At 35.2% G+C, this 22081-nt stretch overlaps 1 long non-coding RNA gene across 3 annotated transcripts; it reads left to right on the top strand.

The window, feature by feature from the left end:
• Positions 1 to 14169: 14169 nt before the first annotated feature.
• On the top strand, positions 14170 to 17951 carry LOC133782479 (uncharacterized). 3 transcript variants are annotated; one of them, XR_009870545.1, is made up of 4 exons: positions 14170 to 15555; positions 15652 to 16331; positions 16445 to 17085; positions 17160 to 17951. It is a non-coding gene; the product is annotated as an uncharacterized LOC133782479 (long non-coding RNA). The 3 variants fall into 3 exon arrangements; XR_009870544.1 differs by having other exon boundaries at positions 14174 to 16274; XR_009870543.1 differs by having other exon boundaries at positions 14174 to 16331.
• Positions 17952 to 22081: the final 4130 nt, after the last annotated feature.

Raw genomic sequence — 22081 nt, 5'->3', positions numbered from 1 at the left:
TCTTCCATTCTGCATTTTTGAGATGCATGGAAGGTTTTGATCTCTTTTTTATATTGTATTAAGGTATGTGATAGCATTCGATGATGCATGCATGTGTTCTATGTTGATTTGTTTAGTGGAAATCAAACATTTCCTTAGGTATGTGCAAATTTGCATGCTCTCTTGTTTGTGGTCTGAATTCCAATGGGTATAACACAACTTTTGTTGACTATTTTATTAAAAAGGATACACATTTTTGTAGTTCGAAAATATTAGTTAAGTTTAGGCTTTTGAAACACTTAAAAATATTTTCTAAAGTAGGAGTTGTGGCCCTTCCAAAATCTATACTTAACTTGAAATTAGAGTCCTGACAACTTACACCTATATCTTTGTAAAAAAATTGATGAACATGCTTTGTTTACATTTAGGAGCTAATATTTGGTATATCTATAGTATACATTACGAATATTATGTACATTATACTGTTTTTTTAAATTCATTATGGTTTGTGAGTTATGAATTTTCTAACTTATATGCTCAAAATTGTTTGCTACCAAGATGGTGTTGTTACAGTGGCTTCCAACGAGCCAAACCTTAGGTTATTGGTCAAATTTTCAAATGGGACTTTCATAAATTCATTATATAGGAAGAGTAATTTATTTTAATATTTTGAAACACTCAAAAATGTTATGTCTAGGTCGAGTTATAAGCTTTTTGTAATTGACATGCAAGGTGAAGTGAAAAATTGACACCTTAAAGAGTGCATGTTTGAAAAATGTTTTGGCAAGTTTTAAATCAACATCGTTAGCTAGTTTTAATTATGTAGACTCTTTTTATATTAATTAAATGTCCTGCAAGAGTTGACTAAGAAATACCCCATAGATTTTGAGTTTTGATTTTATTAAAAAGAGTTCTCAAATCAAGTTATGTTTTGAACAAATTAGGTTTTTAAAATTTAAGTCATAATTCACTAGTCAAATCATATTTAAAGTAAATAGAAGATAACTTTCTATGGATTAAGGGTTAAGATTTAAGTCGCTTAAAATATAATGAGATTCTATATTTTATTGAAAAACCTTAAGATAATACTCTTGTGTAAGTTATGACTTTTTTTCATAAAAATAATTATCACTTAGGACTAAAATTTGTTTATTTGGTTATTTGAGAAAATAAAATCTTTTTGGATAATAAAACTTATGGGTGTCTTAATTTACTGAAAATTGACATTTATAATTTAAAAGATTAGTAGTGAAATAAAAATCTATTTTTCAAACTTGGACAAAAATCGGTCCAATTGCCCAAACTTTTGTAACACACCACAAAAAAAATAAAACTTTTCTCAAAAATAAAATAATTACATTTTTTCAAAGAGTAATACTTGGTAATTCTAATTTCAGAGCGTTTTGCTTTACAATTTTAATAAATCGAGATATAGTGTTTAACACTTTTATTTTATAAGGTAAATAAGAAAGCGGTCATGGAAGTTTTCTTTAGATTTAAGAATGTGGTCTCTTTAAACAATTGTGAATTTATTTCCAAATTTCTTGCACCATTATATGTAGGCATGTTTTTTCGAATAATTTGATAAGACCGTAAATTTCAAGGGTTTAGTCTAAGCATTTAGATTTAAGAGCAAATGTTTTTAGAGTGTTAAAAATTTGTTAAGTTAAGTTCTTCCCTAATCGCTCAACTTAAAGACATAAACTTAATTAATCGAATGCCATAATTAATCCAAGTCACTGTATGAATTCCATTACAATGTTATTTGTCCAGGAAAGTTCATTTCTGGACTTAGGAATCTCACTTATCCGGTGAGGACAACTGGTAAGACAACTTATGAGTGTTTGGCTACAACATGACATGACTAGTTTTAACTTAAGACTTAAGTATACAGTTGAAAACTAGTTCTAGAAGGTTACTTAAGACCGTTGTCCTAAGGAGGTTCACATACTCATAAGTAAGGTAAGCAGTTATGATTATGACACCTAACTAACTATCGATATCAAGTAAGTAAGAACTGGGTAGCTCTCGATAATTAAGTAAGCAAGCATCGAACGCTTCTAGTGACTTTGTAAGTAAGCTCAGTTGGCCACCATTATAAGTATGATGTCTGGTTTAACACTCGTGACATAAGAGTCTGGTTAAACTATGTGACATGTAAGTAAGACCTCGGGTTTAACACACGCGACATAAGAGTATGATTAAACTTTGTGACACATATGTAAGATGATTTTGGAATTAACAAAACAAATAGTCATTAGCCTATTTTCCAAAAAAATCTTAACAAGTGAATAAAAAGATACAATAGACAAGAATAGGGGTATGCCTACTCAGTATTTAGACTAATCTACATTTGTGTTGGTATTGATTGTGAAAATCAGAGTGTGTAGCGAAAGGGTGACAATAAAAATTTAACTAATACCAGATCCAAGATCACATATATACCAATACATTAAATTAAGATTCATAATCATGGAATCATACCTCTTGGAGCCTTTTAAGATTCCTCGCTATCTTTTCTATAAATCAACAATGATTAACCAATCCAATGAGAATGTTTTGAAATCCACACCAAGATCTTCCAAGTCAATTATTAAACACAAGGACGTATGTGTGCATGTAGGATAAGGAAAAAATTTAGACACTCTTGATGTACTCAACATATGAGATCAAGAGAGGTTTCAAGAAGACAAAGGCTTTTGAGAGAAAATTGAATTTTTTAAAGTTTTCTAAAAAAACTAATCAAATTCAATTGTTTAGTTTTCATTATATAATTACAATTTATAAACCTAAAATTAGTTTAACAAACTTAGACTCAGTTGTCACATCATAGGATTAGTGGTTTGTCCATATCTGGAACAACTTCCAGATCATTATAGAACTTTCTGAGCCATACCACTTCTTTAGCTGCTTCACAAGCTATTATGTATTCACATTCCATGGTATAACAAACAATGTTGGATTGTTTAATACTTTTCCAGACTATAACTCATCCACCAAGAGTAAATACTTAGCTAGACGTCAACTCTTGACTGTCCCTATGTGATTGGAAATCAGAATCAGTGAATCATGTGGGGTTCAGGTCACCACCTGAATACATAAGCATATAATCTCTCATTCTCTTAAGATACTTGAGAATGTTCCTTACCGCAATCCAATGTTCAAAACTTGGATTTGATTGATAATGACTAACTACTCCCAATGCATAGCAAATATCTTATCTTGTACACAACATGGCATACATCAGACTGCCCACTACTGAAGCATAGGGATACTTTCTCATATCCTCTTCTTTCTGAGGTGCCTTAGGACACTGGTCCATGGAAAGAACAATTCCATGTCTGGTCGGTAACTGACCTTTCTTGGAATTTTCCATAGACTCCCAGAACATAGCTTGCTTCTCCCAAATCTTTCATTTGTAATTTATCAGTCAACCTTCAAGATACCCATTAAGAAAAGTTGTCTTGACATTCATTTTCCATATCTCATGTCATGTGTAGGGGCTATGGATAAAATAATGTGTATGGGTTTTGGCAGGGCGACAAGAGAAAATGTCTCTTCATAATCAAAACCTTCCCTTTGAGTGTAACCTTTGGCTACAAGCTTTTCTCTAAAAGTCTATATCTTCTCATCTGCACCTCTTTTCCTTTTGTAAATCCATTTACATCAAATGGGCTTGACATCTTTAGGTGGATCTACAAGCTCCCAGCCTGAATTGGAATACATCAATTTCATTTCTTGGTTCATGGCCTCTTACCATTTCTCCTTTTAAGGACCATCCATTGCCTCTTTAAAGGTTAATGGATCATCCTTATTCATGTTAGACACTTAACATGTGTCATGTTCATAGCGAATAGGTTGTCATACAATCATCCCACTATGAAGATGCACTGGGCTTCATTTATAAGAACAATGGTTTCTTTGGTTTTATATGAAGATGATGATGATGGATTTTTAATTATCTGTTCAAAGGTTAGTTCCTCAATAACTACCTTGCTCGGAGGTTTATAACTTACTATATAGTCATGTTCAAAGAAGGTTGCATTTGTCGACACAAACACCTTTTAGTCCTTTTGACTATAAAAGTAACCACTTCTAGTCACTGAATCATAACCAACGAAGATACACACTTCTGACCTTGTGTCTAGTTTCCCAGACTTTGGTCTAAGAACATGAGTTGGACACCCCCATATACAGAAATGACGCAAACTAGGTTTTGTGTCATTCCATAACTTTAATGGTGTCTTGCTTATTATCTTAGATAGGACTACATTCAAAATGTAGGTCGCCATTTGAAGTGCATAACCCCATAAAGAAAGTGGAAGCTCAGAGTAGCTCACATAGACCTGACCATATCCAATAAGGTCATGTTTCTCCTTTCTGAAACACCATTTTGTTGTGATGTTCTAGGTGCTGTGAGTTGCGATAGAATACCATTCTCCAGCAAGAAATCATTGAATTATAAATCTAAGTATTCTCCACCTTGATCAGATCAAAGTTTTTTAAGAGTTTTACCTAACTGCTTCTCAGCCTGGGCTTTGAAGTCTTCAAACTTGCTGAAAGTTTCAGACTTCCTAAGCATTAGGTAAGTGACCATATCTGGAGTAATCATCAATGAAAGTGATCAAGTATTCATAACCACCTCTAGTATGTATATTGATTGTACCACGTACATCTCTATGCACAAGCTCTAGTGGTTCTTTGGCTCTATTGCCCTTTGTTGAGAATGGTCTTTTGGTCATTTTACCCTCTAGAGACGATTCACAAACCAAAAGAGTTCCAAATTTTAGTTCTCTCAAAGGTCCATCTTTTTTTATTATTCTTTCTAGATTAATATGACACATTCTTAGATGCCATAGATATGTGTCAACATTTTGAAAAACTTTTTGTCTCTTGTTTCCTTTAGGCTTAGCTACTTTGAATAATTAAGAATTATTAATTGATCGCGCTATAGGATTAATCATATACAATCTGTTTGTTTAAATTTCTCTAAAAATGTTTAAACTATTCTTTGAAATAACAATCATATTATTATTCAAGAAAACATCAAAATTTTGTTCATGCAATAAAGATAAAGAAATCAAATTTCTTGAAAATCCTAGAATAAAATAAGCATTGTTCAAAACAAGATAATTATTTCCAAAGATTAAACAGACTATTCCCACTACTTTCACCGAAATGAGTGAACCACTTCCAACTCTCATAGTCACCTTGCTGTCAACAAGTTCCCTTGATCAATCAAGCATCTGCATAGAAGAACATACATAGCTAATAGCTCCTGAATCTACAACCCAGGATGACATATTGCCTTCCAATATACAAGATTCAAGTAGTAGTAAATCAAATTTACCTTTCTTTTTCACCTCAATGAGATACTTGTCACATTTTCTGTTCCAATGACCTTTAACTCCATAGTGGAAAAAATTTCCTTTAGGGTGATTTTTCTCCTTGGCCTTAAGTGACTTTTTGGCCTTCTTTGGTTTCTTGTCCTTATTAGTGTCTTTACCATTGTTTTTCTTCCTCTTCTTTGAATTATCATCAGAGGCAGATTTCTTTTGCTCAACAACATTTTCTTCATCCTCTTTAGTCACAATCTTATTTAATGACTCAAAAAACTAGGATTCATTCAACAATTGAGTCATGCTAAATTCCAACTTATTCATAATATAGTTGGTAGTGAATGCAGCAAAAGTTGGAGATATAGACACAAGTATTATGCTTACTTGGGTTCTATAATCAATGGTAGCCTCATGTACTCCTACTACATGCATAATGTTGATCATGTTGAAAACATGTGCACATACAGAAATACCTTTTTTTTCATCTTAGTGTTCATGTAGGTTCTAGTAGCCTTATGACGACTTTGATTAGATTGTAGCCCAAACATAGCTTTAGAGATTCCATAATCTCATAGGATGCTTCTTTGTTTTCGTGCTTCATTCTTTGAACATCATTCATGCTAACAACCATGTAGTACTTAGCCTTATTGTTGAATTGAATCCAAGAATCATATTTGTCCCAAATATTTTTCGAAGCATTGATAGCTAGTTCTTCAAGGCATTCCTCAGTAAGGAAAAATTTGTAACGACCAAAAAATACCAATAAAAAAATTTCCAAAAATTAAACAATTTTCATTAAATTTAAGTCTCAAAAATCAGTATAAAAAAACTTTTAAAATAAATGTGTGTACACGCTAAAATTATTTACAAGCAAGTTTAATGTCTTAAAGTGAGCTAAAATATTTTTAAACAAAAAATTAAAATTATTTCAAAAGAGCATTCCTCCCCAAGGTCGGGCCACATCTACATCCTGCAAGGAGACTCCAGCTCTCACTCTCCAAGTTTGTCCTTGCCCTTACCTATACATGAAACAACTAGGTAAGTGATAATGCTTAGTAAAGTCAATTTTACAACACAAAGTAGAGCAGAAAACAAAAGGTCGATGACCAAGTCATCGATTGAATATCAAATAACTCACCAACCTTAGGGTTCTGAATGAATTCAGGCCCTAAATAATCAATTATAGAATGCCTAACAGTCTTGGTAATATCAAATATTATAGATAATAGAAACGTCATTCAACCCAATCCTATAGAAAAACTAGACCAGAGAGTAAATATAGAATAACCATAATATTAACCCTAGGAACCAACATGGGAGTCACCAAAGATATCCCCTAGTATACATCTCAATCCATAATGGAGACTCGAGTCTCAGAACTAGTATCCCAGCCATAAATCCCTCTCGAGGGTGACCAATGAGTTATCAAGGGTATTAATACTAATACATGGGTAGGTGAAATTACACCGACTCATCAAGACTCGTAGGTTTTACCAGCATACTTATCTCCTGGCCCAATGTCAGGGTAGCTAACCAAACCAATAATAAACAGTGTCACAGATTTGAACTGGACTATAAAATATGACAATGGAGCATAAGTGCCCCTAGGATCATTAAGGCTCCTAATTTTTATCAGTGTACTTATCTCTTGGCTAACTATATCACAAATGGGGCATAAGAATCCCCTAGGATCATCAAGACTCCTAAGTTGTAGCATCATACTTGTCTCTTGGCCAACTATCACAAATGGAGCATAAGCACCCCCTAGGATCATCAAGACTCCTAAGTTTTGCCAGCATTCTTATCTCCTAGCCAACTATAAAAATGGAGCATAAGCACCTCTAGTCATTGTCTCTAAATGAGCCATCTCTCACTAGTGTAAAAGTCATATTTCTAGCAAACAATACACTAGTTAATTTCATGGTGTAGCCACGTAAATGAAAGATTGACTTACACATCGTCCTTAGTTGCATGTGGGAAAATTGTCTCGCGGACAGTCTGGTCTTGTTAGCCAATACTGTAGTGAGCATACAGTATACTCAAATTAATAATGACATTTGCACTAGAATAAACAACTCTAGGCAATTAAGGTCATTGTAGCATCTTTAGTAAGGTATTAACATCCTTACTCAATTTAAATCGTAAAACAGTATTCTTAAGTTCTCGGAAAAATTTCCAAAATGAGGCTTAGTTATAAAAATTCGATCTTTATGTATATATTCTCGGCTTGTTTCCTCTATCGGACCTATCTGGATTCATCAATTTAGACACGTGTTAACTTTACAAAATTGTCATTTCGTTGATAACTTATAAAGAACTTATAATGTTTGTAAAATTAAATTGTAACCCTTTGAGAAAATAAGTTAATTTTATTTTATTGAGAAAATAATTACAAAGATGTTTATATTTAAATTTGTTTTTTATTAAAGTCAGTGAGAAGGTTAATTTGATTAAAAAGGTGATTATTCTAATTTCTTTAAAATTAGGGTTTTTGACCCTTTTTATTTTCTTTAAATAAAAATTGATTAATTTATAAAAATATTATTTCTAATATCCAAAATAACCCTAATAATCACTTCATGTATAAAATCTCTGTCCATAATTATTAAGATTAAGATAAATTAAAAATCTAATCATTTCTAGAAAAGTCCCCATTTTTTTACCAAGTGTAAAAACTATTAAATTTTGTGATAATTTCCTAACATTGAAAGGTTATATTCCAAGAACATTATCACTAAAATTCCCATATTTTTCAGAATCAATCTTGGTTATACCAAGAAGTTCCTTGTCCATTTTTTATACAAAAATACTCATTTTTACTTAGTGAAGACGATTTTCAAAAGGTACCAATTGCAATTGTCCAGCAAGAATTTATCATATTTCTTAAACTTTGATAAACTATAAAATCTAATTGGTTCATTATTTTGGTCAGAAAAATCTTAAGTCAATATTAGGGTATGTTAAGAATATCCATGAGAAAAAATAGGTCAAAAAGATAATTTTTACTTGGTGAAAAACATTCACAAAAGTGGTTGTCCAGAGAGCTTATTTTGAAAAATCTTATTTTTTCTAAAATTTGGAAAAATAGAACTCCTAGCCTTTTCAATACTTTTCCATGAAACTTAACCAGTTTTATCACCAATACATCAAGAGTGTTCAGTACAAAAATTAGCCATATATAAAGTTGGTTGCATGCACAGTTTTAAAAATAATTTTTTACAGGTTGCACAACATTTTTGTAACAATCATAAGTTGCTCAAAGTTATACCTTTTGGACATATTTCAATACTACGAGCATAACTCTTCCTAAAAAATACATTATAAATAAGAAAATCGAAAAATAAGTACATATGGAATTGGTTTGACCCTTTGAAATTCAAGACTAGGACTTTTTGCACATAATGTCATAGAATCCTAGAGGATGTTGGGTCCCTCTTCTAACCATTCAACATAACCTACATGCAATAATGAATTTAAACTAATAAAATTACACATGCAAGACAAATACATAATATTTACCAAAAGAACAACACAAGTGTGACCATTATACCTCTTAGTTATAACTTATATAGTTGGTTTGTATTGTTTGTTTTATTATTTATATATTGTTTGGTTTATTTATTTTTCTTTATTTTCTTTAATTTGTGTCAATGTATTAACACCAGTTTTTGTTAATTAAGTTTTTATTAAAATAATCATATTAGCTTAAAATTTATGTTTCATTTTGTTCTATTTTGTAGTTAGTTTTTTTATTGATGTGATTGTCTAAACTCTTAATATACTCTTTGGTCTATTCATTTTATAATGTTTTCTTCTTTTCAATTCGTAATAGTCTAATTTTGTGGTACTATACTAATGTGACTAGTATTTACAATATATTTTTAAAAATTCACGAATCATCACAAATTCATATAATATCATTTATCAAAATAATATTCCACACAATTCTTTACCAGCTCCAACCGGCTACTAACGTGGGTTCAAAACACGGGACGTTACATTTATTATCTTTTAATTGAGTTAAATTTAAATAATCAAGAAAACAATTTAAATAATTATTCAAACTTTAATTTAAAAATTCAACCAAATAAAATTATTTTAATCTTCTAACAAAATTAAAGTAAGATAATTAATTTTAAAATACAAATAATTTAAGAATTAATTAAAAAATATATAATTATAAAAATTAGTTAGGTTTTCTAGGTGTGTCATAAGCTAAGGCCAATGACAGTTAGGGCATCCTTGGGTTGGCGGCAAGGGAGACAAGAGGCTAGGGTGCGTGATACAGAAGGAGGAGTTAGGCACGCGCGCGGCTGGGAGGGAGCCAGGGGCTCGGCCGCGAGGCAGGCAGAGAGCCAAGGAGTTGGGCTTGATGTTGGCAAGGAGCCAAGGGCTCGAGCGCACGTGCGGGAGGCAGGGAGCTAGGGACTCGGGCTTGGGTCCTCCACTTCAATTTTCTCTTGTGTAGAAACTTACAATAGTATTTCAAAAATAAAATTACAAAAAAATTCCTAGCCTAAACCCAATAATCACCATATAAATAACGATATATTAACCCTACATAAAAAAAAACAAAATCATTCATTCATACATATTAACATATATATAACAAATGCAATAAACACACACAACATTTAATGTATACGTATATATGAACTGCTCTCGTGTCGATTGGTGTTATTAATTGTGAAAATCAGAGTGTGCAACAAAAGGATGATAATAAAAATTTAACCAATACCAGATCCAAGATCACATATATACCTATACATGATCAAGATTCATAATCACATAATCATACCTCTCAAATCCTATCTAGATTCCTCGATATGTTTTCATAAATCAACCACAATCATCCAATCCAATGAGAGTACTTTGAGATCCACACCACACAAGGATGTATGTTGGCATGTAGAATATAGAGGACAAAATTTTGACTCTCTTGATGTACTCAACACATGAGATTAAGAGAGGTTTGGAGAGGACAGTGGCTTTTGAGAGAGAAATGAAGTTTTTCAAGTTTTTTTAAAAATTGATCAAATTCAATCGTTCAGATTTCATTATATAATTTAAACATTATAAATCTAAAATTAATCTAACAAACTTAGACTCAGTCAAAACTAATTTGGTTTTTTTAATTTAAATTATTTAATAAATAATTTAATCAAATTAAAATAATTATTTAATAATTATATCATTCAAATTCTTAAGAATTTAATTTTAAATTGAACAAACTCGGCTATGACATATGGTACACAGCAGTCACTGTGCAAGCACAGAGATGGGTGTGTGGCACACATGTGCCTCTCCAATTTTAGCTCATTTATTTATTCAATTAATATGACAATATATTTATGCATTAAAATAATATAATATTTCATAAATGAATAATTATCAGTTAATTCAAAATTAACTTTATCTTATAATTTAGATAATTTATTAACACATAATAAATTCATATTTTTCTCTCTCATTATTAATCAAACCCAAAGTTAATTAAAACAACTAATACATAGTTTTCAAATAAAACATATTAGTTTATTTAATTAATTAATTCATATTTAATTAAATACACATAATTATTTCTTAGCCCTAGAAAATTACTTCCTTGACAATTAAGTCATTTTCTCCTTTTAATTTGTCAATTATACTCACACCCTTGACAGTGTGGTAAAGAGGTGACTTGGGTGACATGAACCTACAATATTATGCTCCTATAAACCAGATTATCAATTAAACTATTTAATTAAATAATCTAATTTATTAATTCCATTATTACTCCAATATAAATATGGAATTGCACTCTTAATAATTATAGAATTATATATACAGAGTTATCTTGATTTGTTCATTGATATAATCACTTCATGTAGGTATGTCCTCAAATTTATTGGTTCGCTAATTAAGGCTTGCCAAAATTATTGTTTTACCCTTCTAATTACTTCTTGTTCCTTAAGTATTATTATATCACCAGTGAATTACTTAATTTATAATCATCTAATAAATTTAAGCTCAATAACTATTCACTACCATAATTAACCCTTAAAAGAACCAATATATTGATCCATTATGAAAGCTTAGATTCCACTCTTGTAAGATCAAGTTCTCAGCCATTCATACTATCAAATCTCCAAAACAAAAGTCACTAGCCTCATTATTCTAAGAGAATTTAACGAGTGAATCAAAAGACCCAATAGACATGAACAAGAGTTCATGACTACTCAGGATATAGATTGGTCTACATATGATCATCATTCTGACATGAATTAAATCTTTATGGCAAACGGTATGTATATAAAGAAATAATTTCACATCAGTCCAATCATATATAATCTAAATATATACTAAGATGTTTATCTACATCAGTAATCTGGATCAGTAAACGGTATTTGCAACCATTAATTAAAGATTTCATACTTTCATAGGTTGCTAACAACTTTATTCATTATCTATGATCTTGATCCTCTCGTACCCATACAAGATTATACTCTCACTAATGAATATGAAAATTTCTGATGTTTATAATTATTCAACAATAATTCAAACTTTCAATTACAAAGAAATGTATTTTTATTTAATTCCAATAAAAAAAATATCTTATTACATGCTTTTAGGGCACCAATCCTAACAATGTGATCATCATATTAATATGAATTATATTTTTATGGTAAACGACAAGTTTATAAAGAAATTAATTCATATCGCTCAAGCTATATATAATTAAATTATATAAAGTACATTCACTGAGATGTCTATCTACATCAGCAATCTGGATCTAGATCACATGCATTCTTAAAAGTGCTTAGCGAACCGTACTAGCAACCATTTGTGAAAGATTATATACTTTAATATATTGCTAACTAGCTTATTCATTAATAATGATCTTAATCCTCTCGTACTAATACAAGATCATACTCTCATTAATGAATATGGAATTTCTGATATTTATATAAATTATTCAATAATAATTAAAACAATCAATTATAAGAAAATGTACATTTATTGATTTTCAAAATAAAATTTTCTTTACACATGCTTTTAGGGCATCAACACTAGCACAATCTTCCTTCAAAATAGTAGGAGGGACTGATTCTTGCATAAGATAGAGAAAGAAGCTTGGAAATGGCCTTCTGACAAGCCAATATAGACCCCCTCCTAGGGCAGAAGAACAGGAAGATTATGATAATATCGCACTACTACTATAGCCAACACTCATCAATTGCACTAGTATTCTCACATATCTTTAATTAGCTAAATCCATCACTCTTTTGCTACATTTTGAAAACATGTGGTGTTTTTTTTTTTGTTATTCTTTTAAAATTACTTTGCATTACTAGTGTACTGACTTAACTGTCAAAGTGCCTTCAATCAGCACCACCCTAATGTCCCAAGGTTTCCTGGTTACTCTTTTTTCTTTGTCTTGCAGGTTGTTAGTGCCTACTACGATCATCTTCAGTGGTTGTTGATTTTAGCATCTACTGTAGTCTAAACATGTTTATCACTACTCTCTTATAATGTTCTCTTTCATCGCTTTCTCTCACCCCACTTCATGTCATGACTCTCACACTTCATTTTCTCTCTCATCACTCTCTCCTCATTTTCTTTCACTTCACTTTCCTTCGTATTGCTCTCTTACTTCACTTTCTCTCATCTCTTTTTCTTAACTTTCTCTTTTTTTTACTCTCACTTCTATTTCTATCTTCTCTTTCAGAACTCACTTTCTCTCTCTTATATTTCTTACCTCACTTACTCATTTGACTTTTTCTTACTTCATTTTCTTTTTCATCATTCTTTTACTTTGTTGATTGACTTTTTTTCGTCAACTACCAAATAAAAAGGAAAGCTTAAGAAAGAAGAATAATCACACAAGATTGTACGTGGTTCAGGTTATTAATTAACCCTAGTTCACACATCACTTGTATTGAAGGTGAAGAACTTGCAAAGCTCAACTTCTCTTGATATTAAGGTAGCGTATCTGCTCACTTTGAATGCTGGGATCCTTTTACAAATTGTGCCCTAGCCCTATTTATTTGTGGTTGTGGGGATTAATCTCATTAATTAGAGATGATTACAATTATTCCTCTCTTAATGAGGTTAGTTACTACATAAATAAAGACATCTTGTATTTAATAACCTAGTGGGCCTAATACGAGGAAGCTCAGTCCACTGCTTTATTAGAAAAGTGTCCTTGACAGTGTCGGGGAGGTAGCTACACATCTTCCATGTCAGGCGGGGTCGTGAGACAACCTTTTTTCTAATTGTACGGGGTCGACAACACGAACTTTGTGGCCACTAGGTGTCAGACAGCTGTTTGTGGTCCAGAGCACCTCTCTAGTTGACATCTGGCAACTATCCTTCTCCCCAGGAAGAGGTTCTCTAACACTTAGGTGATTTGGACACGACTTGACAGTCCTTTGGAGAATTACTTCCCAATTAGGTTCTCGGGAAGTGATGATCTTGGATGATATGCTTCTTCTGTAGTGGTGATGATGACAAGAAACTGGAGTTAAGCTCCCATGGAGCTTTAAACAACCTCTTAATTCATGACATATGTTGATTGGTGAAAACACAGACAACATCCCCCCCAAGTCTTCACTAGTCCTTAGGGACAGTGGAGACTTAGATAAAATATATGTCGTCTTCTCATGAACTTATCCTCGGGTCTTCACTGTTGGGTGTCCTCGAGTGTTGACATTTCCGAAAAGGGGATGCCACGTGTCAGCTCCCTATTGCTGGGACCACTAATCAATGCCATTTAATGATGGGTAATTTCTGTACCCAAGACGTCCTTTCACCTTTTTGAGTACGATCACTTCCTCAATTTTTTTTGATAGTTGGATCACGCTCGAGTACCTTCTAGTAGGTGATCAACAACTGGTTATTTAGTACCTTTTAACCCACGTTTGGAGTTCCAACTTTAAATATTTCATTCCTTTCCATTTCCCACACTTTCCCTCACACTCGTAGAAACTCTTTCATCTTCTCAGATAGCGAAAACCTTTTTGTTCCCAGAAAATTCATTCCCATATTCTACTTCTCTTGCATTTAGCTTGGATAACTATAGAGAATACAAATATTTCAGGGTTAACAATATCAAATACATCCACATTCGCACTCGCCTACATGCATATCTTCAGTACTTATCGAATAAGCTTTCTTCACTGAGGTTCATAGTTCCTACTTTGTTTTTGGATAATTTTTTGTGCTTGGGTTTTGGTTTTAGATGATGAACATGCTAGGATTTAGGTCATTCCCTCTTTTTATGCTATTTTGCATCCTTCTAAGTGTAAAAATCCAGTTGTAAGTGATCTTTTTTTCATTTTGACTAAAATTGTGTTTTGAGGGTTTCAATTCTGGAAATTTCCCAAATTTTGACCTTGTTTAGTTGTGTTCTTGAATCTCCGATGGTGTTTCCGGTGACGTTTCTTTGCTTCAAGAACACTCCTTTTTAGAAAAAAAAATTCATCCTTTTTTTGTCCCCAAGCAGTTGTCTTAGGGTATTCTCGTGTTCTGGCCATTTTTTCTTTCGGTCGGGATACTAAATGCTTGGATTTTTTTCATATGTCCGAGGAGCTCTAAGAACTTAACCAGCACAGGTTCTACAGATTTGATTGAGAAATTCAGGAGATGCCCAGAAGACAAACTCTCAAGGATGCTCGTGTGGTGGAGCGTCTAGCCTTGGTGGCGGAAAGGCCACTGACGGTGAGGGCGCAATCGGGTGTGCTTATCTTAACTGAGGAGGAAGTCAACGTGGGCCCGATGTCCAACTAATCAGCTCATTATAAAGCCTCGAGATTTAAGGTGGAGCATATCCTGACCTAGTTGAAAAACTTGAATGCTTGGCCCACATCAAGGCCCCCTACGGGTTCGCAATGACAGCTATCCCACTCAGCTTTTTCGGGACACGGAGAGGTTTTGGGTCCAAGAGTCAGTCACACCTCCATGGAACACAACACTTCTTCTCCTCTAGTACTTCTTCAATTTTTTGAAGTACGTAGGGATCTCCCCCTTCCAACTAATCTTGAATGGCTACAAGGTCCTCGCAGGCTAGTACATCTTGTACAAGTGCCACAACTGGCTCGAACCTTCTCTGGCGGAGATCCTATATTTGTACAGCTTTTGAGCCTGTCTGAAGAAGAAGGGAAGTGATCTAGATGGGACTTTAAGGACCACTTCTTCTTCACTACAGGCGTCCCTATTCATTCCAATCCAACTCTACTTCTAGACATTTCAAAAGTTGGTAAGCCTTTTTGTCACTTTCGGAGAGTTTCTTAGATTTGGGTTCCTTTAGCTTGCGTTACTTTTTGTCTGAGGTCCTTTCCTCCACACCTCGTAGATTCCTTCCTTCCAAGACTGTCTGTAGGAAATGAAGACTTCCCCGAACATGGATCTGGAGCTGAGCTAGCTGCTAACCCACAAAGAATCTTGTCCGGGTGGGACTTCATCCCCAAGTTCAAAACATTGGTAATCTGGACCTCACTAGGTTCCCAAACTCTAATAAGTCCCGGAAGCAGATGGCTAGGCATATTGAGGAAGTTGACATGCAAGCTAGACGCATGCACACCCAACTTTTGGCCAAAGAGCGTCAAGAGACTTCTCGGGCAATTCAAGCAGCCCAAGAAGCATGCCTCAAGCAGGTTATCGAGGAGGAGATAGAGTTGGGAGTTGGGGCCTCCACTTCTGACCAAGGTAAAACTCTTCTCCTTCTATTTCAGGGGGGGGGGGGGGGGGGTAAGTCCCGACCATGTGTGAGTCTCCCCCACGATTCTCTGATGTGACCTCCTCAGTGATCGTCGATGGACTTAGGAGGAGTATCAAGATTAGCAAGATATCATAGGCTACTACCTTCATCACGCAGGAAGTGTTTGCCTCCTTGGAGCTTTGTACCCCTCGATGACATGACCTCTTTCCGCGCTTCATGGTTTTTTCAGTACAAAACCAACACTACCCAAAAGATGGGTAAGCTAATGAGTGCATTTGCTCACTCAATACTTCACCCAGAGGAGTCATCAAGTGGTGGGGCTTCCCGAGTTGTTCAACTGTTCTTAGATGTATTTTGTTATTTTATTGCCTTTTCTTCCTTTTTTTCTTATTAAGTACTCACCCATTGTTCTCTTTTTGAAAACCAGTTGAGGTTCGTTGCCTTTGCCCACGATCTAGACTCGGTGATCCCGGAAGCTAGAGGATCTGTGGCTGGAGGGCAAACGAGACCTGGAGAGGAGGTGGAACCTTCCCCACCCCCAAAGAGACAACAAATGACTCAGACTTCTGTCGATGAGCTTGGGGCAGTGCCTGACCTTCCACCGTGGGAGGTTACTAACACTCTGATATTGGAGGTGTCCTTTGAGGATTCACCTGCCCCTAGAGTTGTTGAAATCCCAGAGGTTGCTGAAGTCCCAGAGGTCCAAGATGTTCCTTGCCTGCTCGTGTACCCCGAGCACCACGGGGGGAAACTACTCGAGAGGTACAATGGAATGGTGGAGCATTTCAAGGCTCAACTGGAGGAGGGCAACACTCTGGTTCATGAGATGGGGGAATATATTTGCCAATTGCTACCTCCACGGGAGACGCCTCAGGAACCTCCAATTTGGCATGCACAACTAGATGGTTTGTTTCTTTAGAAACTTGGCCTCTTTGTTGCTCCATTGGCTGCGGAGCGTCTCCAGGGGTTAAGTACCACTGTTTGTGACTTAACCACAAGAAGATACGCCCAACTAGTGGGGACGATGAGGCATGACTCATCTCTTCCTGCCAGTAGGCAACAGTAAAGGTTAATGTCCTACGTCACTCTTTGAGTTATATTCACTGTTCTTTGTGGCCAATACTAACTTTTTGTATTTTCAGGCAACTTTGATGGTCCAATGCCTGGAGAACATAATGATGGAGAAATCATATGAACTCCAACGGACCTCAGAAAAGCTGGCTGTTCTGAAGTCCAACATGTCTGTGGATGTGGTGAAACAACTTCGGGCGGCCCTCAATGAGGAGAATGCACGTTCTTAGGAACTCCAAGTGGACTCAAAGGAGTCTTTTGACTTGCCAACAAGACTCCAAAAAAAAATGGACCTCTTCTCTGCGGAGGCCAAGAAAGCTGCTGAAGAGGTGGCAAAGGCCAATGAGGAGACCAGGGTAGTTAAAGAAGAGGCCACCAAAGCCTAGAAGGAGGCCACTCGGGTCGCGGAGGAAGCCAATACTCTATTCAAGGAGAGGTTGGCCACAGAGGACCGCATTAGGGCCATGGCCTTCGAGATTGAATCCTTATCAAATGAGATGAATATCTTGAGTGAAGAGGTGGATAGCATTGCTAAAAATGTTTTTTACAAGTCCTGGCTTTGGAACTGGGATATGGACTTAAGCTTCACTGGCAATGCCGATGCTACACGTGCACTCTTTGAGGAGCGCCTCTGATCCAAAATTGATGCTACTGTTACTAGATCCTCCAGTGTCAATCTCGTCATCGAGCTCAAAGAAGAAATTCCTCGGGACCAAGAGAAGTTCAGTCTTTTTGTCTCCTTTTTTTTATTGTATAGGCATGTGAGCCATGTTTCTGGAGCATGAATAATTCTAATGCTCGAGCTCCCGAGCATTTTCGTATAATTGTACATTTAATAGCCTTTTATTGATTTTTATGATCTATTTTGGCCTTCTTTGCAATTTAATTTTTTTTATACTTTTGTACACTGCTTAGTAATATCACATAGTGGACTTAAAAATACAAGGTTTTACCAATTTCCTTACATTACTAAAAAATTGACTTAACTTAACCTTCACTTTCAACCACTTTGTTTGTGGGCCTAAGTTTTAGACAACTCGGGACTTCATGAGTCCCGTTTTCAGCCTTAAGCACTCATCTTATTCTTCGGGGAATGAGTTCTCCAGGTTTACTCTAAGGTATCCCAAATAGGTTCCTCTTTAGTTCCTCTACAGGCTCGTTAACTCTCGCCAGCGTTTGTGATACTAGGTTTACTCTAAGGTACCCCGTGTAGGTTCCTTTTATTGAGTTCCCTAGCTCTTACTTCACGAGTAGTTATTCTTGTAGGATGACTAGCCCCTTGCTTATGCCTCCCAAGTGATCGAAGACACTTGGGAGGCATAATAAATAATAAATAAAAAATGTCTAGGTCTACGAGCGAGTACATCCTTGAGTGATTAAAAATAATAAATAAAAATAAAAAATGCAGGTATTTTTCCAGAATTTCATCTATCATGTTTTGCGTACACACTATACATTAGTTGCATGTGGGTGTAGTATCTTGGAATTTTACTTAGCTAGATAGTAGTAGCTTGTGGTGTAGTATTTTAGTTTTTGTGGTTTTTTATTAAAGCTGGGATTTAGTTGGAAACTCATAGAGATAGTTATATATTTTATGAGTTTAGCCTATAGCTTAGAAATGTTAATTTTTACATAAGGTTTGATTAATATAGTTGGTCCTAGAAATAATATTTATTATAACTTAAGGTTTAAGTAGAATAATTAAGAATGTGACACTTGTCACATGTATGTTTAATAATGATTTAAGCATTTTAGATTAATAAATTAATAAAGGATAGATACAGAAGGTCTAGAACCTTCCAGTAGCTGTTAGGATAACGTTTTATTCAGTCAAACATATTTTAACAAACTTCAAGTGGGCAAAAACGTGTTTAAAATATCAGCGTATATCGATATATCGCAGCTATAGGGGTTGATATATCGCCTATGAGTGATACAGAAAATATGTAGACTTCGCACGAACGAAACCACGGAGGCTCGGGATATAGGGGCAGGCAATATATCGGCTCACTTTGACATATTTGAAAATTCTATGGAATCCGAGCTAGAAAAGACCCTCAACAACTTGGACTTGCTCTTGAACGTTTTTGACCGAGTTCTGGGCATCTGTTGCACAGAAAATTCAAATTTATTCAATTATTATTCATTTATTTATTAATTTTAAAAAGGGGTTAGTTTCACTCCTTGAACTCTATAAATAGGACCTTTCACTCAGCCATTTCATTTATCATTCAAGCATTCTTCAGAGCCTCCAAGCTGTTAAGTTCAATCTAGTGAGAAACACTAGGGTTTTGGGGTTAAAATTTTTTCCATCTAAGCTTTATAAACACTTGGGAAATAAGATAGAGTGATATTTCAGTATTAGATTGAGGTTCTAATCTATCCAATGTATTCTTTATCCTCAAGTTTAGTTCATTATAGTTCTTCTTATTCTTTCATTTTTCTTTAGAAATCCTAACTAGTTATTATGGCTTTTGGTTAGATGTTTGAGTTTCTTGAAACTTAAGGTTTTCAGTAAGTTTCTATCTTGATGGTTTAGATCTTCTTTTCATTGTCATTTCTTTAGAAAACTTATGGATCTTTACTGTTTGGTTTTAGGAGTTTTCAATCCTACTCTTGTCTCAAATATACCGGTTTTTGGTAAGGAAAATAGGTTAGATTTTATGTGTTTTGGTTATGATTATATGCTATGTGAATGTATGTATATATTTGTATGTTTTATGTTGTAGTCACTTGGGAAATATAGTTGCTTAGACAGAAAATAAGCAAATCCCAAGATTTTTATCATTATCGTAGACTATAGTTATGATTTAACCTACCTCGAATAGTAGCAAGAGGGCCTAGATGGTTTATCATATACTATATTGTGTTTAAACCTACCTCGAATAATAGCAAGAGGACCTAGATTGTTTCTATCACATACTACGGTAATGAGTTAATGTCCATTAATATTGTAGTCCTATGTTTTATGATTTATGTTTGTATGTCTTATGATTTATGATATGTTTTAGTAGATTCTCCTTACTGGGGAACCTATGGACGTATAATTTCAATCTCCAATAAATTTGTGATTATTAATTAAACTCTTTAATTAAATAATCTCATGATTACTCCGCTACAAATGTGAGATTGCACTCTTGTAATTATAGACATTTCATTTACTGAGTACTTTATAACAATAAAGCGTCCATTGATATAATCATTATATACAAATTAACCCTCTAATAATTGTTCATAATTATCTGGGAATAAAATTACCATTTTACCCTTTTAATTATATCTTGTTTCCTTAAGTACCATTGACTTTACTAGTGAAGGTTAATTCATAACCAAATTATGAATTTGAGCTCATTAACCTTTCAGTCCCAAAAGCCAACCCTTAAGAGAACCATTATTCATTCTCTTACTAGAAGGTATGGATTCCTTATTTGTATACTATGTCCCCAGTCATTTACATTAATGAGTTCCCAAAACAAAAGTTTCTAGCCTGATCATTCTGACAAACCCTAACGAGTAAATCAAAGAACTCATATAACATAAATAGGACTTCATAGTAGCTTCAGGATTAAGATCTATTTGTATATGATCATCAGTTGATATATTTAATTAATACCTCGAAACGGTATTTAACCAAGTATTAATAAACATATCTGGTCCAGTTCTATATATTCTCTAATATATAAAGCACCTCCACTAAAGTGTCCTACTACACTAGTAATCCGGATCTAGATCACATGTATTCATAATACTAGTGGACCGTACTTGCAATAATTAATATAAAGATTCAATAACTTTATTTTACTACGAACTATTCAAGTTCATTTATCTCAATCGCAATCCTCTCGTAGCAATACGTGGTTGAGATTACATATATGAACTTAGGAATTTTTCTGATATTTACTTAATATTACCATAGAATAATATAGTTGTTGACGGTGAAATCTCGTCAACGAAATTAGATCGGAAAACTCAAAGGTAAGTCGAGTGAGGTTTTTGTAAGAACTAAGAATAAACTTTAAGAAAAAGTAGACACAGATAAATGATGGAGCAAATCCTGGTATATTTCTCAATAGCCTCTCATTACAATGAATTTTCCAACCCCTTTTCAGGTGGTCTTAGGGTTCCTTTTATAGTAGGCTCTAATGGCCTTAGATACATAGTGGTCCAGGGGACCAAGTGGTACATACGTACTGTGTCAGGGGAGTGGCTTCAGAGGTTGTGGTCGTACACCCCGTACAGAAGCAGGTGTCAGGAGGATGTCTCCACTACTTGTCGGTACCCGTGTCTAATGCGTGGTGGCAGGCGTAGTGGCGCAGGAGGTAGTGGTGTTGGCCCTGACCCATGGCCGTAGACGTACGGACCATAAATCCTATTCATGCATAACCACTCCTTGTCTGGTAAGGGTACTATATCCGTACTCTGACTTCTTTAGGTTTGTAGGCACATTCCATATTCATGCATGTACCTTGCCCTTTGTGAGTATTATCACCTCCAAGGCCATGGACGAGGCCATGGGAGAGGCCATGGGAGAGGCCATGGGCGAGGCCATGGGCGAGGCCATGGACGAGGCCATGGGCGAGGCCATGGGCGAGGCCATGGGCGAGGCCATGGGCGAGGCCATGGACGAGGCCATGGGCGAGGCCATGGGCGAGGCCATGGACGAGGCCATGGTCGAGGCCATGGGAGAGGCCATGGGCGAGGCCATTGGCGAGGCCATGGGCGAGGCCATGGGCGAAGCCATGGACGAGGCCATGGTCGAGGCCATGGGAGAGGCCATGGGCGAGGCCATGGGCGAGGCCATGGGCGAGGCCATGGGCGAGGCCATGGGCGAGGCCATGGGCGAGGCCATGGGCGAGGCCATGGGCGAAGCCATGGACGAGGCCATGGTCGAGGCCATGGGAGAGGCCATGGGCAAGGCCATACCTCATTGCGAGCCCCTGGTGCGCACGGGGCGCGAGGAGCATGGGCGCGCGGGGCGCGAGGCCCCTGGTGC

The sequence above is a fragment of the Humulus lupulus genome, chromosome 6 (assembly GCF_963169125.1).
Source record: "Humulus lupulus chromosome 6, drHumLupu1.1, whole genome shotgun sequence".
In the NCBI taxonomy this organism is placed as follows: Eukaryota; Viridiplantae; Streptophyta; class Magnoliopsida; order Rosales; family Cannabaceae; genus Humulus; species Humulus lupulus.
This window is presented reverse-complemented; position numbering and strand designations above follow the sequence as displayed.